This window comes from Anthonomus grandis, chromosome 11 (assembly GCF_022605725.1).
Source record: "Anthonomus grandis grandis chromosome 11, icAntGran1.3, whole genome shotgun sequence".
NCBI classification, from domain to species: domain Eukaryota; kingdom Metazoa; phylum Arthropoda; class Insecta; order Coleoptera; family Curculionidae; genus Anthonomus; species Anthonomus grandis.
Window position 1 is genome coordinate 17,244,641 of NC_065556.1, and position 19,137 is coordinate 17,263,777.

Consider the following 19,137-nt stretch of genomic DNA (forward strand, 5'->3'; position numbering starts at 1 on the left):
AATTAAATATTTTATTCTTATTGGTTAAATAAAATTAAATATTTATCTTAGCACCTATTTATAATGTTTTGCTATCTTAAAAGTTACTTGTAGAAATTTGTGAAAAGTATTGAAAAATCTCGCTCCACATTAAAACATTGATTAAACAAACTTCATTCTACAAAAATTAGCTCTCTATGATTATTCTGGTCTAGTAATTTTTTTACTAGTATGACTTGTCCAGTACGCAATTTACTCCCAAATAGGAAATGTAACATCATTGTTAAGCCATATATACAGGGTGTCCGGAAATTACATCGCAATATTTTACCAGCCACATCTTTGTCTAAAAATAAGACAAAAACTTCATATACAGAAATTTTGTAAATTGAATCGTTTTCATGTTACAGGGTGTTTTATAATTCCTATTGAAGATGGTTTTTTGTTAATATTTTCAAAACGCCTTGGTCGTCATTTTTCGAAATTTTATCGTATACTACTATTATTATTGCTAACTGATTTTATAACATATTATGCTAAAATGTATACAGCGTCGTTTAAAATTGGTAGTCAGCAAAGATAAAAATGTCATAACTTTTTTCTGGTTACTTTTTAATTATTTGGATAGTAAAATTAAAAAGAGCAAACATTTTTACATAAAAAAGGTACTCTTGTCTTATTTCGTTAGAAGCCTCTAGTTTCAAGAAAAATAATTATTAAGTTTGAAGTAAATCATGACTTGGTATTGCAAACTATGTATTAAATAAAAACTAGTAGTTGGTAGTGCTTGTTGACAATTTGTTTATTGCTTGAATTTTGTTTGACGTTTTGATTGGCATTTTAATTATTTTACATTTACGTTGGTAAAGTTAAATAGGTCTTTGTGTAAATTATTTCTTTAAAGTGTGCATAGATAGAAACTATGGATAGATTTACGAATCAAGAGTTGAGCGATATGCATTTTGTTTATGGTTTGTGTAATGGCAGCTCGTTAGCTGCTGCCCGTGAGTATTACCGAAGATTTCCCCTCAGACGAATTCCAAATCGTCAAGTTTTTATTAATATCCACCGTAACTTATGTGAAAATAGTAAAAGTTTTCGAAGAGCTCGTAGACAAGGCAGGCCACAAGCAAATCATAACTTGGAAAACGTCTTAAACTATTTCGAATGAAATCCTGAAACAAGCATCAGAACAGTGTTACGAGCCACACATATCCCTCGCTGAATAATACTGCCGACATAGGTTATAATAAAAATAAAAAAATATTTTTTTTTGATAGGAAGAAAGGTAAGTCTCCAAGGCTTACATCCCTATAATTACCAGAGAGTTTAAGAGTTGGTACCAGACGATATTGCGCTAAGGGTCCAATTTTATAAATGGACAATTAAGAACCAAAACTTAGTCCCTTTTATTTTATGGACTGACGAAGCTACCTTAACTAGAAATGGTTCGTTTAATATGCATAATATGCTTGTTTGGGCAGATGATAATCCAGGAGCGATACGGCGTACCAACTTTCAGAGGAGGTATTCTCGGTATTTGGTATTTTCAGTTTTTTTTCTTAGCTAATAAGTTAATTTTTATTAAATATTTACACATTATTACAAATTAAGTATTTGTAATAGTCTTATGTCATGTTAATACCCAATGATTTGTAACATAACTTTTAATTTTATTAAACGTGATCAAAAATAGTTTATGGGTGTAGGTTGCAAAACATTTATGTCTGAATATTTCAAAAACGGGTTCTCCTATCGAAATAAGACAAAAGCACCTTTTTTAATTAAAAATATTGATTCTTTTAGATTTTATTACCCAAATTATTAAAAAGTAGCTAAAAAAAAGTTGTGACATTTTTAACCTTGTTAACCACTAATTTTAATCGACCCTGTATACATTTTAGTATAAAATATTATAAAATCAGTTAGTAACAATAACAGTAGTATACGATAAAAATTCGAAAAATAACGACCAGGCGTTTTGAAAATATTAACAAAAAACCATCTTCAATAGGAATGTTTTATAATTCCTGTAACATGAAAACGATTCACTTTTCAAGATTCCTGTATATGAAGTATTTGTCTTATTTTTAGATAGAGATTCAGCTGGTAAAATATTTCGGGACACCCTGTATATGGGATAATAAGTAATTTTTTATGACATCAGTTAGTTTTTACTTTTTTTGGTGTGGTAATTTAAGGAAAAAGATGACAAAAACTTATATTTTGGCTAAATTTAAGCTTCTATAAGCATAAACCTTGAAAGCATCCTCAGGACTCTCCAAAGAGTACAAATCAAGAATAATAATAAAAAAAGTGCAGAATTAAAAATGAAGTCAACTAGTACACAAAAAAGCAATTAGATCCCTTGTGAGAGGCACATTCACATTCTTTGCTACACTTGCTCTTACTGCAGAAACATAGTCAGGATTTCTTACATCTAGGTGCGCATTATCTGGTCATGCCTTAGGGTACGTTCAATTTCACTTAATGAGCGTAGTTTAAAAAAACGATGTCAAATTATTATGAACAGAAGTGTCAGGCAATGATGATTGTTTTATCTTAGAAATTACTGTCATTATATTTATCTTATATGTCTAGAGAATTTTTGGAACTATTTGGATGGTTGGGCCTGCAAAAAATATATATTATAAGGGAATATATGCATTATATAAATCGATTAGGAAACAGAATTTTCAAACTAATTTATATAACGGTAAAAGCTTTTTAAGAAATTTTATTAATAGAAACTTTGTAGCATAAACCATAGGTGAAACTGACAATTTCTATGAATAAAAAAACAAGATTTCACAGAGATAAGTTTAGTTTTAAGAATAAAATCTGCATTACATTGTTGCCTGAGATCTTTAAAAGTTTTTTTAAGAAAAATTGGCATTAAATATTTATCTTCGGAATCCTAAGAAGATAATCTGGTATTTTGCTTTATTTATTCAACTCGTTTAGTATACAACCTTTGTGCCTCGATAAAATACCCTTTTTTAAATATTCTGCCCCTGGATAAACATTTTTATGTAAATTTAACAACGTTGGATTTGTATGCTATATCGAGCGAGTAATTAATTTATAAATAACAATAACTTTATTACTAAGCTCATTTGTATGTGGAACAATATTTATATTCTACTGATCCCAGGGATTTGTGGACACAAAAACAAAAAAAAATGTAAATGTATATTTAATTTATACCTGAGAAAATATTTACTTTAGCAGTGATTTTAAGATGGGACGATGCATTAAAGAAAAATGATTACTCCTTAACACTCTAAAATTAGTTAAGTTTTATTTTAATATTAATTTAACAGTTTGTTTATTAACTTTATTCTTATCTCCTATTTCAGTGTTTATCTCTGAGCTAACAAAATATATTTTTTGATTTATTTCAAAAGTTATTTAAATTAAATTTCTTCTGACAAATATATTTATTGTCACATTTATTCCTAAGATGATGTGTCCCAAAAGTGTAAACATATTTTTACCTTGGCAGAAATTTAAAAAACTGAATGTCACGGAAACTCTAAAACAATATTAATAGTGACATTTCAATAGTGATTTGGCAGGAATTTATAATTTAGAATAGGCAAAAAATAAATACTTTCTCTTATGGACTCATTTTCTATATCTCAGTCGGTGTGGTGTCAAAAAATACATAATCTAAAAAAAATAATATTGCTCTATTTCGTTTCTAGATACTGATTATTACATACAGGATTACTCAAAAATCAACCTAAAATTAAATATTTCTCTAATTTTTAGCAATACGGCGAAAGACTTTTAAAGTTTAGCGACCTTTTAAGTCTATTTTGGACCTTGCTACTTCATCTTCTTGAGTAGGGTAAAATTGACCCTTAAAAGCTTAAATGCAACAACGGTTCGAGTAATTCATTTTATAAAATGGTATGAAGTCCTCAAAAATATTATTTAAAAGAAATATACTTTCACAAAGTGATTTATTATAATTTTTTAAAAATACAAAAAGTACAAAACGTTTGTATATGGAATTTTCTTGTTATAGACTTTTCAGCTCACATATATCATATGAAATATGACAGGGCAAGTTTATCCTGAAAATTATGTGTCTAAGACAACTTCTAATTTTAGCTAATTACACATTTCTACTTATGGATTTATTTGCTAGATCTTGTCGCCAGCATAATACCAAAAATATTTAGAAGAACTTTCTAGTAGCCCAATATCGATGAAAATAAATATATCGATATTAATTCGTTTCTGTGCAAATGTAGAATAATTTACAAAATTTTGAAAAATACTTTATACACAAATTATACTTACAATTATCTTTTAATTAATCAGGGCTTATATAGTATTTTTACTATTTCTAATTTTTATTATGCTAAGGTAAGAATTTTCTGATTAATATACCAATTAATACCATTATACAAGTAAGCAACTTTAACATTTTTGACTCGTTTAGAAAAAAATTAAGTATCTTTTAAATAACATTTTCAAACATAACCATCAATTCCTTTGTTAGTAGGTATGTATGAGATCCATATAAACTTAATATTTTTACTCAGTAAAACGTTAAACAAACCCTTTCTCCTAATTTCTTCCAGACCACAAATTAATTATCAAAAACTACACTTCGCCCCTCATAAATCTTAAGGGGGTGGTTGCTCCGTTAAAGGTTCCACTTCCAGGATATAATAATTGTTTATTTCAATTTAGCCTTGTGTCTCTTAATAGTAGTTGTCCGTTGTTTTCTAACCGGCTCGGGCCATTTGCTCCCTTGCGGGAATACTTCTCAGAACTTATTACCGACTTTAATTTAAATAACAACCAGACCGCCCGCCTCCGGATGTTTCTCGAAATGCTACTTTCCTTAAAGGAGGGTTTCGTCCTGAAATATGTATGGTATGCTGGAGATGTACGGCTTTAGTGTTGCCATTTAGGATTCACATGAGAAAAATTGTTCGGTGTAATTAGACATAGACTAGGTTATATAAATTATTGTATTTATTAGACCTAAATCGAAATTTAGAGATAATAATAATAACGATTATTAAAAAATAATAAATACTTACTAACCAATACAACAAATGAAAGAACAAACGCTTAGAAATACTTGCATGTGTGATTTGTGCTTACATAATTATGTAAATGTCAAACTAATTATGTACTTATTGGCTAAACAGACTATAGAAAAACTTCTCTACCCTTTAAAGATATCCAGTTTTTGGTTTTGAGTTTAAAAGAGTCAAAACCTTCAACCATCATTTAAGAGTATGTTATACAGTTTTGGAGAATAATATTTTAAGCTTCTTTGGCCATAAGTTTTATGAGTCATAGTTAGATAAGTCAAGTTATTTTATCTTGTTTTTCTTTATATGTTTAAAGATTTCTAGGCAATAGAGTTAATGCAAATCTAATATGTTACTTTCAGAAAACAGATCAGTGCGATATGTTCCATCTCTGTCAAAAATTATGTTTACACGTTGATGGACGTTACTGCCATAATAGTATTCTAAAATTTACGACATGGGACACCTACTGCTATGGCAGTAAAATAAATCGCGTATGAAAATTCACCTCTGCCATAGCAGTAGGAATTTGAATATAGATTTATTGTAGTTCAACTAATACTGTCTCACCGCAACTCTTTTAAATTTGGGGCACTAGTAGGACAGTGTAGTAGGAGAAACTAGTTTGCATAGGCAAGCTGTTTGTTAGTTGAGTGGGGAGTAATTTTGGCGCTCTTACTGCTATAGCAGTAACCGTCTCATTGTTTACTACCCAGTTGTATCCTAACTGTCCCAGAGGTAGCACGTGTTTTTGTTTTTGTGATCTGCGTAATTAGTAATGGATCCTAAAGAACAACAGATATTGTTAAAACTTTATGATGAAGTGTCTAGTGATGAATACTGTGAGAGTGATTCTACGGACACGGAAAGGTCGGACCCTTTTGTAGACAGATACGGTGAATTTGATATAAATGACCCTACTTATCAACTCAGAGATAGTGATTTACGCAGCAGTTCTGAAATTGAGAAGTCAGAGAAAGAAAATATTGAAACAGATACCAATTATGAATATATTGACACAGAAAATGACGGAAACGAAGACAAAGACGGTGAGTTTTCCAGTTTTATACTTTTCTTTGTTTATTGCATGTTTGTATTTTTTTTTAGATGAATGGGTTGAATTTGTGCAAGATATCCCCAATTTTAACTTTGATCATGATGCAGCGGGAATAAAAATTGACATTACTGATGATATGAGTTCCCTTGAAGTATTTCAAATACTTTGGACAGCTGAAATCAAAAATTTAATAATAAATTGCTCTAATAAATGTGGTGAGACAATGTCCAGAACTTCTCGACCACACAAAAAAAATTCCAGGTCATCCAAATTTGTTTCAATTGAGCCAATGGAATTTGATATTTTTATAGCTATGACCCTTCTTAGAGCCCAAATAGGATATCCCGAGCTAAGGAAGGTCTTTTCAGTGGATCCCTTATATTATCACCCTATATTTTCTCACTTTATGTCTGGAAGAAGATATGAGCAAATTCTAAGATACCTATGTTGTTATGAAAATGTAGGTCAAGATAAACTGTACAAGGTACCTCTTCTGGACATTATTATCCAGAACTTTCAAAATGCTTATAGCCCTGAGGAACAAGTTCAGATGAGTCACTACTGCTTTTTCGAAGAAGGCTTAGTTTCAGACAATACATAAAAAATAAAAGAGCAAGATATGGAATAAAATTTTTTGAGTTATGTGCGCCAAATGGGTACCTATTTAATATAGAAATATACAAAGGAAAAAGTGAAAAAATTGAAGCGGAATCAAAAGTGGATTCGCTTGTTTTGCGACTAATGAGTCCATATATCAATAGAGGACACCATCTGATTCTGGTGATGGATAATTTTTATAATAGTGCAAAGCTCTCAGAAAACCTCTTAAAACATAAAACTTACACAACGGGACCCTCAGGAGCAATAGGAAAGGCAATCCAAAAGTTGTGACTTTGAAAAAGTTGAAAAAGGGGGAATACATCTGGAGAAGACGTCGAGGTGTACACGTCTCTAAATGGAGAGACAACAGGGATGTCTTACTTTTAACCACCAAGTATCATCCCAAGTTAATTAAAGTCTCAAATCGCTTTGGCAAGGTAAATTTTTTGTTTTTCTAAAATAGGTACACTAATATAATAATATATATTTTTTTAAGGTAAAATTAAAACCAGTTGAAGTAGCAGAATATAACAAATATATGTCTGGCGTTAATAGACTGGATCAGCTTGTATTTACTACTCATGCCCACGAAAAACACTAAGGTGGTATGAGAAAATAATTTTTTATTTACTAGACGTTACAATATTTAACGCATTTATTATTTACAAGAAAAAAGTAAAAAATATCAAAATGATAAAAGATTATTCGAGGATTGCTCGAAATACCTGCAAATGAAAAAAATTGTAGACTTTTTTTTAAACAAACAAAAACATAGCTGTACATGACAATCGGCGAACACCAGCAAGACCAGATAATAATGATACTCCACATTTTCCCGAAAAAATCCCCTTGCCCTCTGAGAATTATAAAAGGAAGAACTACTTTTTAAACTGCAAGGAGTGTCTCAAAAAGGACAAAAGGACACAAGTTTCATGCAGATGTAAGCAGATGACATGCTTTGGAAGTTACCATTTTAGCCTTAGGAACTAGTTTTTTCTTTAAGTTGTATTTTATTTCTTTCTTCAAAATAAATGTTTCTTCAAGTTAAAACGTTTTAGAAATTTATACTGCCCTAGCAGTACAGTGTCCCAAAATTGTCATTAAAAAATTACTGCTTATGCAGTAATGCGTCCGGTCATAAAGTCAGAAAGTAATGTTGGTGGGTCACAACTCTTATGGCAGTATGGCGTCCAAAGTTGTTTTTTTCAAACTTTGTCCTATTTGATATATATGGTCAAAAAAAATATGGAAAAAATAATCGGTTCATATGTTTCTAAAATATCAATGTGATTTTTTTGGAACATCGACTATGTTCACACTGTCCATCAATGTATTAAGACACATTTTTTAATTGATTTTATTTTTTGTATTTGTGATTTAGAAACGCCTCTCCATCCCAAAATACCATAAACTAAATGATTTGTTTGGTAGTCAAAAAGCCTAGAAGGTTTAAACTCTTAGCTTTTGGACCCCATTTAAATAAATTGTCAATTTTAATACCGAGATATTTAAAAGATTTTGCTTCGGGTATTTCACATTACCCAAGCTTAATGTTGCCAAGCTTTGGAAGAGAATTTCTGTAAGTTGCAAAAGACATGTGCCTAGTTTTTTGTATATTTAAAGTAAATTTATTGTGTTGAAACCAGTTTTTTAGTTCCACAAAGTCTTTATCAATATGAGTTATTATAATTTTCCAAGACTTTGCTCTACAGAGTAAAACGGTATCATCTGCAAAGCTAACTAGCGTTTTATTTGGTTTAATATTAAGCATGGTTTATATAAATCGTACAAAATAAAGGATTCAAGGCAGTTACCTGGGGTACCCCAGACCTAACATTTCTTTCGCAGCTTATATTTCCATTCATGATAACACGTTGCAAGGTCACTTATATGCAAATTGAAATTTTTGCCTCGGCGTTCACAGCTGTTTCAAAGTTTTTCATGACAGACAGCATTAAATGCTTTTGAATGATCCACGAACAGGAATACTTCACTATTTTCTAGTGTATCAGATATTTGTCATGTTAAAAGTTTAATTGGATATGTTGCAGAAGAAGTCTAATTGCAAATATTAATATGGTAAAATATATCACAAAATAAGGTCCTATCTAATAAACTCTTACAATTAAATTAAGCTAATTTTTATTATTTATTATATAAACGACAAATATTTTATGACCACAAATAAGCGTTTACTTTGATTAATTAAACATGTCTAGCAAACATACAAATATATACGGACAATCAATAGATCGACATTTATTCTATTTTCTTCATGCATAAACAAGTAATTTTTAATTCTGATAAAAAGACGCATCAATAAATCAGGTACATTTAAAGAATGCATAGCGAATGAAAAATATGGTATTTCTAGTTGATTCCTTTTCAATTGTTTTATCTTTATTAGACTTTTATTGTGTAGGTAAGTTGTCAATATGCCCTTGTTTTTAATATTTAAAAAGTAATATTTCCAAAAAAATTACATTAATTTTTTTTAAATATTGTTCTCAATAGTTATTTTTGATTACTCAAAAGTTATTTTTGATTTAATTGAGAAATTTTAAAATTCCATTAATGGATAAAACAAGTGCGATAATCGCTTTACATGACTTTAATGAATAAACATTGATAAAAAGGTGTAGAATTCCAATAAAATTGAAATTAAATCACTTAAATATAAAATCGTCATATACATTTAAGTTATGCTTAAGAAATGAAAAATATTATATTCCGTGCTTCTTGCCGGTCTTCTTCAGCATTAAATATTATAAATGAATTTGCTATATACATTGTAACACTATTTATGGATTTTAAGGATTTTGCTAAAAAGTTCAAGTAAAAAAGAGTCAATTCTAATCTGAACACAAATTGCTCTATTAAAATTTGGAAATTGCAATTCAGCATAACCTGTATGCTCCCTTTACGGCAAAAACATGAAGTTTCTATATAAGTAACATCAAATAACTGATGTGACTAAGTGTACAAAACACTTGGTTGCAAGGGGAAAAACAAAAATCATTTTAACTAAATACTGTACATGCAAAATTTTCTGCAGAGCGTATTTTATAATTTTTTAAGATCCTTCACAAAATTGTAGAGGAGTGCACACGTAACGCATTGCATGGTATTTTATGGTAAAATATTAAAATACAATTATGTAATTATGTACAAGTTTCATGATTGCTTTAAATAAACCTAACTTGAAATGAAACACTATAAAAATTGAGTAAGTTTATAGGACTACTTTTTTATTAACAACAACGCTCGATATCTACAGTTCTAAAGTTTTAGTTTAAGTTTAATAGAGCTAAAAAATTGACTAAAACACACATAACATTGAAAAGTTACCATGCGCATATTTAGTTATTTCGTAAACAATTATTATTATTATAATTAATTTTTTTTATATATGATGATTTTTGTTTGCATACCAAATATTCTAGAAAAGAAGCATATCTAGTCATAGGAACTTTTGTCTTATTTTCACTTAAAGATCATCCTGTATTAATTACTATATTAATATCCTGTATATTATTTTAATTAAAAAGAGTGCAATTTTTTGCAACCAAAACTTTGAGTAATATCTGATCAAAAATTACCAACATTTCTTTTAACTACCTCTTTGAGCATTTGTATAAAAATAGAAATATAGGACTTTTTTTCTAAGTTGTGAAATACGATCATCCTTAAAAATTAAAATTTGTATGTTCACGCTGAATCTAAGCAAGAAATTGCGGCATTGAGAGTTTAATTAAAAATGTTTACTTTCAATAGTTATCGAGATACAATGGAACAAAATATTGACGCTACAATGGTTTTTTAATACTTTGATATGATTCAATCGTTTCCACATATTTGCAATGGAATCATTTAGAGCAAACACAGTACTGAAAAACTGATTTATACAAACCTCTCCCTGTAAGTATTCAAAAATATTTGATTAGTATATATAGCTAACCAAAATGCCCGCATTTAGTCGCACACTAATAACTATTATCTACATAAACGCATATAATATCGGGTTATGTTAATATAAATAAACCACGGTTAAACAAAGCCTAGAGCCCAGATCCGATCCTAAGCTTCAGTAAGCAACAAACGACCGTTCGGCGATTAAATCTCCCCCACCCGTTTCCATAAATAGCGAAAGCCATTAATTGTGTTAATATTTAATAGCGAAATTTACGATATATACGCCAGGCAGTATTAACCCTCTCCTTGGGAAGATCTCGCATGATAAATTGTTTCTGCTCGCTGTTGACACAGTAATAGTTAATTAATGCACGCTGGCGGACGGGCCATGTGCCATCTTAGTTAGTTATGTATATTGCGACACGTTTTAATCACTTCAAATGAAATGCGATGGTCGTACAAGTGAAATGGTCGATACAATTAGTTAATTAAGTAAACGCGCCAGACCGACTAAATCGATTTGTTGGATCGTTTAGCCAAATTGTTACTGTATTGTGTCTGCGGCTTTGTCTTTTCAGGTCGTTATATTATTATCATTTGTGAGACATTTAATGAGGCTTAGCTAAAAGAAAATTAAGAAAGAGAAAAAATTACTTTTAATCACATTTTTTTTAATTGACATAAGTAATGTGTATTAGTTTACTTATTTCATCTTCCATGAATTTTTTTCTTAAATTATATTATTTTATTATACTTTATACTGACTGAGCAGGAACATGACTTTTTAAACAACTTCCTATAAAAAACCATATTAGCCAGTATTGGCAAAGCTGTTCACAATCACTCGTAAACTTCCAAGTAATTTTTTTCTAATTATTTAATATTGTAAAGCAATAGAATAATGCTATTGTATATATATACCTAGTTTTACGATAAATTAACGGAGATTGCCAACATTGCTCGCTCCGTTGCACTCTGAGTAGCAAAACCTACTCGCACTGTATTGGTTTAGTGTTATTGTCTCTGGGCCATACGTCGCCACAGGTAAAACTCACATTTCGTGCATTTTTCGTTTTAAATTTACTGAGATATTTAGTTTTCTGAAAATGTGTTTAAGTTTGCCGAAAGCAGCCCAAGCAGACATAACGCGTATGGTTATTTCAGGCTTTTGGTTCTCCTTCCCCAGCTTAACAATCTGTCCGAGGTAGATGTATCCGGTGCCTTTTTCAATAATCTGGTTGTCTAGAAATAGTACTTACCTATTTACAAATAAGAAATATACAAGGTGTGAGATACCGGATGGTAAAGATTGAAGAAAAATATATGTTTTTTTATAATACCTGTAGATATGTTAATAAAATTTGGTATGCATTTTCTATGCATCAAGAGGCATTTTCTGAGGCTCACTATTTTTTTTTTAATTTGTACCAGTGACGTTCATGTAAAGTTTAAACTAAATATTTTTGATGAAAAATTTGGTACCCCACCTTTTTTATTTATTATTTTTTTGTTTTTGTAATTCTCATTTATTTCTAAGCAAATTTGATCTCTTGACTTTCTTTTATCCAAGGTTGCGCATTCGATTAAAAAAATTGAATCCATCTACCTAAATTATGTGTTTATTATTAATGTTTAGATGTGATTCTAATTTTTGTTTTAAACCCAATGAAAGAAAAATAAATTAAATAAGTATAAAAAAATTTGAAAATGACCACCTTCTGCCATTATGCAAGTGTTTATACGTCGCCGCATTTGTCGACGAATCTGATAAAAATTTCGGGAGAATTTTGCATTACGGCATATGAAATAATGATTCGATTTCTCAAGTCATCAATATCCAGTACCGGACACTGATACAAATTAAAAAAAATAGTGATCTTCAGAAAACGCCTTTTGATGCATACAAAATGCATACCAAAAATTACTAAAATATCTACAGGAGTTTCACAGGTATTATAAAAAAACATATATTTTTCTTTAATCTTTACCACCCGGTATCTCAAAAGTTAACACTTTTAGGACATACGTTCATATAGAGTTTTTTTCATAAAATTTACCCAAGAATCAGCTCTTGAATTTTTTCGCCTCTATTTATTTACACCCTGTATAAATATTGATATTTAAATGAATATAAAGGTATAATGCAAACCCTAGAGGGTGATCCTGCATGAAAAGTTGGTTTTGACGTCAAGTGCTTCGTTTTCCAAAAAATGGGGTTATTTCCACTTTCATTACAAAATGCAAATGAAATTTGGTAAGTTTTAAGAGTCAGTCAATGCACCTTCTTAGACATACAATAAAGAATTTTATGTTTATTATTAGCATGTCTACTGGTAATGTTACTCATTAGTTTTAAAAAAAATTAATACCACATATTTCAAAGAAAAATGATTAGTTTTAATTTACATTTAGGTTTCTTATTCAATCTCTGATAAAAAAAACTTTACTTGTATTTTTTCTATTCTGTTCTTTTTATCAAAAAATGTTCTCCTCAGACGTGACACAAGATTCAACTCTTCGCTTCTTTGACTCTCGTAATAGTTTAGATATTTCTGGTGTATTTCGTATTATCTCACAGTTTGCTTTAATTTAATTTACTAGGTCATTAACGTTTTTAATGGGAGCAAAATAAACTAATAACTGAAAGAAAAGTTTTACTTCATTATAGAATAAATCCTAAATGCAAAAATCCACAGAGTTTAAATCAGGCGATCCAGCTGGCCAATGGTAGTTTGGTAACACCCCTCTCTTACCTATCCGACGACATACACATGCAATTTGGCTTTGAAAAGTATGTGTAAGTGAGAGTTGTCAAAGGCAAATTACAGTAAAAAGAAAACATCCAGATTAGTTAAGAAACCACCATTAAATCACAGGGATAACTATAAATAATGCGTAATTATTTTAAGCTCTCATAAATGAATCTACTTAAATATTTGAATGTAAAAAATCCTAAATAATATTATTGTTAAACCAAATTCCTTTTGTGACCCGACTAAAATTATAAAAAAAAATAGAATATTATTATTAATAACAAAATATTAGAAAGAAATATTAATAAAAAAGCAGAATATTAGATTGACCAGATCTAAACCCTGGAATTTTCATAAGCATCATTCATTCATTTCACCATAAGCCAGAACTGTTTTTATTTATTTTTAATCGCATTTTTATATTTACAATAATCCAAGTAAAATAAGCCTATAATTTAATGATGCTCGGTATGTCCGCAACCGTGTCACAATGAAATTAAAGTCAATTTTATGTCTCAAGTCCTCAAAGTCTTGCGCTTTTACGCTAGTATAAAATTAATCTTTTTTAGCCAATTTTCGGTCCAATTAATGTAGATTTTTCCATTGAATCGCATTAAATCCATACTAACAATCCCGTTTGGACCCTAAATTATTTGCTCGCCTACTCTATTAATTGTCTAATCACAGCGACAGTACATCATTATTTATCTTTTCGGACGAGTGGCGGCCAAAACTAACCCGAAACGATTTAATAAATTCGTTCTGTATCTCTCTAATTTTCGACGTGATTTAAATTAGGGTTGACCTCTGTATTTTTACGCCACATAAACCACCATGTTTTATTGCTGTCGTTTTCATAATTTTATTCAGTCGATTTCGTTTAGATGTGTGAGCGATGTCCCACTCATCCCATAATTTAATTCAGCCAGATAACAGTTTTTATTGCTAAAAATGACAATTTTATAAGATATTTTATGTTCCTCAGCGATTTTATAACATTTAAGGTAAATAAAAACTAAGTAGAGTCAAATTTGCCAATGCATTAGCATATTGACATAAAAAATATCCCCAAAAGATCAAGGCAAGACGGGGCCCCATAAAGAAGAGAGAATGTTTAATTTTCTCCGAGTTTGTTTATTCCCATCTGAGAGCTTTCCCGGTTTATCCCGGTTTTTCCTATTTCTTTCCAGTGCTTCGCGAAAATAGCCCGGGAGGCTACGTCGCACAAATCATGTTGGTACAGAATATTATTTCGCGATAAATCCAACGATGCCTTTCCTTGAAAATGTTTTTATTACAGTCAACGGAAAGTGGCTTGTTGTGGCCTTTAAATTACATTTTGAGATAAAATAGTTTCCTCTTTGTAAGAAAAGAATCCTTTATGGAACATGAGTTTTTAATTAAATTTTTATTTGGTTATTTTCACTCAAGGGATTTTTAAATTATTATTGAAGTGTAAAAAAATTATACCCGGAAAACGAGATTCTATTAAGATTTTAGCAGGTTCTTCATGGTTTTTAATTTCCAGAAACAAACTTTCCTTGATCGATGGAGATATCGATCTTAGGCAAATAATTAAGTATTAAGCTAGGTATCAATAAGAACTGTAGCGAAAATAAACAAAACGAAATTCATAAAAAATTAATGAAAACAAAAAAGAATGAAAAAAAATGTAAAATATTTAAATCACCTCCAGAATCAACTATTTGAAAAATAAATTAAATAAGATGTCACCTGATTTTAAAATTTGGCAAGAAGACGCAAAGCAAAATATTAATAGATGACAAAAGAGCCACTGTTTGAAAAGAAATAAAACACAAATAGGAGAAAGACGAAAAATGACAAAGAAAGAACATATGAAAAAATAAGAAATAAAAATTAGGAAACTTACAAAAATCTACAAAAATAAAAAAGTTAAAAAAAAATTAAAGAATTATGACGCGAAGTAAACAAATTTAAAAGAAATTAGAAAATCACAGAGACAAATCACACGAGAGACTGGTATTGCACATGGATTTACTCATTATTTCGTTGCCAGCATAGTCAAAATTATGGAAAATATACCAAAATCAACAATTGGGATAACAGCGTATAGTCTATTGGTATATTTTCATGATTTGATAAATTATCAGTTTTGCAAATGAAGGAAATACTAGGAATCTAAAAAAAATGTTGGGGTGGCGAGAGTGGGATTTCGAATAATTTATTATCTGTTGGTAATCGTCTTTTAACGGTAATTACTACATCCTTAATTATGGTGTTTTCCTTGACTCATGGATTGTCTACTTTTATTCCTGTGCCCCAGGTACAAAATACGAAATCTCATAATAATACGTTAATAGAATAATTCCATGATAATTTTCCCAAGGTCTGTTAATCTGGTTTTAACTGTATTCTTAGATTTTAAGAGAACCTTTGAAACCATAGATGCGGATAATTTTATTAAGAAATTAGAGCAATTAGGTCTTCAAGAAACGGTACTCACTTAAGTAAGAGTTGTGTGTCAATGTCTGTCAATATTGAATAAGATGTGCCTCAAGGTACAGTCTTGAGTCCTTTGCTATTTTTATTGTATATTGATTATATGGTAGGGATATCCAGAAATTTAGTGCCATCTTGTTTGCGGATAACACTATACTTCATATGATAGGCAAAGACATATAAGAAAAGCAGATAAATTTAAATAATGACCTACGCAACTTGTTCAAGTTGGCTTTGTGAAAAAAAACTAAGCTTAAATACCTATTTAGAAAAAAAAACGACTAAGTCCTATAGACATCAATGATATAAGAATTGCTGTGAATGGGAAGAGGATTGCCTATGCAACTTAATTAAAATACCTTACCCCAATTTTGGATGGCAATTTCAATTTTTATTCCCAGGCTTCGTCAATGCATACTAACTTAATCCTCTACAATGCTAGTGCTCTTCCCCATTTGTTCTATTGTTCCACTTTACGATTTAACCTGCCGCAATATAGGATTAATCGACTAGAGCGACTGCAAAATAAAGCAATGATACAGATTATTAAATGTAATCGTTAGACTCCAGTTGTGTAAATGGTATATTTTTGTTTTTCAAAAGATTTTCTTCAGTGTCTATTTGTTTATTTTCTAAGTTTAAACATTAAATTCTGCCCAATTAGCTCTGTAGCCTGAGGGTTTTTGGAGATGTACATTCAATGGCTCAATTCAATCCTTCATAGAAGCTTATTGAAGTTTAGCAATCTTCCAGCCAACACCAAAAACTGTAATAATTCAAATCAGCTCAAAAGACTCTTGAGAAAGTTTTTTTAAGTAGGGAATAGTGTGTTTATCGTTTATATTTTTTTGTTGTTTTTTATATATTTTATTTATTTTTTTCACAGTTTTAGTATTGTTTTGATTGATAATTTTAACTCGAGAATACATTTAATTTAAATATTTATCTATTTACTTTTATGTTTTAATCTTGGTTTTTAATTTTTATCTATATTACATTTATATTTTAACTTTAGCCATATTTCATTTTTATTGTGTCAGCATTATTTTATTATATTTAAATTTGATTTTTATATTTCAGATCTAGTGTAGATTTTAGATTGTATATTTGTCATGGACTTGGCGCACGCTTCTCACTTCTTTCTTTGCTTATTTTTTTAAACTTTTTTTCATAATTTTTTTAGCACTAACGATAATTATTTTTTTAGACTTTTGTATATGTCTAGGATTCGAGGCTTATTTGTCATAGTCTTAAATTTTTTGTTTTTTTTTCTTTATATGTAGGACTAATTAAACAATAGGTAATACCCTTGAAGTTAGCTGATTTTCTGTTCAAGAAATATTTCAACAATCTTACAGTCACAAGAAGAGCTTAAAAAATGAAAAGCAGCAAAATCATTGAATTAATAATGATATGTTTTGCCTCAAAATCTTGGATAATTATGTAAAAATTACCCAAAAATTCCGTTGGAACCAAAATATGGTGTAAATAATTGTATTATTATGAAAATGTAAATACGTTAATTATTCTCCTAGTTTCAGTACTATTTTATTCGTATTTTATAGTTAAATTTGATAAGTAGGGTTTATTTAGGACTCTACTTACATTTAGTTTAATATTTTTATCTCTAGTGTCTAGTTTTTAAGTAAGTCATCTAGTTTGAGGGCTCCATTTTGGCACCGGTTATTTAGGTTATATTATTGTATATCCCTGTATTTTAAATTTACTAAAATTTGTATACTTGCTTGCTTTGACTCTCTATATTCTCTTGAAATTATTTGTTTTTTCAGCACAAACCATGACGAAAGTTCAAAACGTTTCTAAATTATTTCATGGGTCTTTAAGAGGGACATTTTAAGCAGTTTTAATTGTTTAGTCAGTTTTCACCTTGAAAACAATTAAACAACAGTCAACGCTAGTCAGATTAGAGTTTTTGACATTGTCAATAAAAGTACGTTCCTGAATTTCTATACAGTATTATGTGAAAATAGTAAGTTGTATGTTTAATTATACAGTGAACGGCAAAAATATGGAACAAATTTAATAAAGAATAAATGAGGACGTGTTCGAAGAGGAAATGCTCGCACACTTCGATGCCCATTTTTTTCAACAAAAATTTTGCATACGTGTACGTGTTTTGCATAATTATGTAGCCGTGGTCAATAGCAACTTTCTTATTTTAAACAAAACCTATATGTGATTACATTTTCTACGGATTCTACACAAAATTATAAACACGCTGATGTATCACATGCCATACTTTTATTTAACTGTTTCTAAGATACGCGGTTTTGAACATTGCTGTTTCTATGAATTTAAAAGCCTCTAACACTTATTCTACTAAATATAGACAAAAACGGATTTCACTTTTTTATTTTTACTTCTTAATTCCTTTTTTCTGAAAACATACAAAATATGATAAATAAAAAAAACAAGCATTACTTAATTCCAAGAATTAATCCATATTTTCTCAAAGAGACCGGCTTATATTAAATAGTAATTCAATAAACTCTTAAGTCACATGTCTTAATCTCTGATCTAATCTCTCAGGTCTAATCCTCTGACTTTAATTTAATAAATTTGAGACCTGTTTCATTACTATTTAAAGCATTACTTAAAGTATAAAGGGTACGTTATCATGGTAAGTAAATTGTCAAATATGACTTATGTCAAAACGTATTGAAAGTAAATATGGTTCTTTTAAATGAAACTCAACGAATTGAATTTTTAATATTTATTGAATGAGGAGATAAACAAAGAACTTAAGAACAATATTTTGCATTAACTTGTTTAATGCAAAATATCCGGAAAGGCCTATTACAAGATGTACAGTAAGTAAAATTGAAAGAAAATTTAAAGAAACAGGGACAGTGAAAAATCGTTTAAAAATTAAAATATACAAGATTGAATATTTTATTAGAAGTGGAAGATAATCCCCATATTTCGTCTTCTGAAGTAGCCTCAAATAATGTTGTTAGTCAACGAACAACTTTGCTCGTATTTAAGAAAGAATTGTACCATCCATATAAACTTACATTACTGCATGAGCTAAACGATGATGATCCTGATCGCAGACTAGAATTTTCTGAAAATATGATGGAAATGTGTAACTTAAATCCGGTAAATAAGCACAATTTTAGGTATTAGAGTACGAATAATCCCCATTGCTGAGAGAAAATTATACACAGCATCCGTAAAAATTAAATGTTCCTAATTCTTATCGGAGATCCATATTTAGAATTCAAAATGACTTAATTCCAACACTAGCAATTATTTTTCAAATTTAAATCAGCTT

At 29.6% G+C, this 19,137-nt stretch overlaps 1 protein-coding gene and 1 long non-coding RNA gene across 10 annotated transcripts in view; both read right to left on the minus strand.

Moving 5' to 3' along the window:
- Nucleotides 1-17,826, minus strand: part of LOC126742314 (uncharacterized) — a 61,987-nt gene extending 44,161 nt beyond the window's left edge. Inside the window, exons 1-2 of the long non-coding RNA XR_007662529.1 lie at nt 17,448-17,826; nt 16,207-16,360 (exon numbers count right to left, since the gene is read on the minus strand). This is a non-coding gene — a long non-coding RNA (uncharacterized LOC126742314). The remainder of the gene's footprint in view (nt 1-16,206; nt 16,361-17,447) is intronic.
- The window catches only part of LOC126742310 (calmodulin-binding transcription activator 2), a 999,827-nt gene that overhangs the window by 238,873 nt on the left and 741,817 nt on the right, over nt 1-19,137 (minus strand). The window lies entirely within an intron of this gene.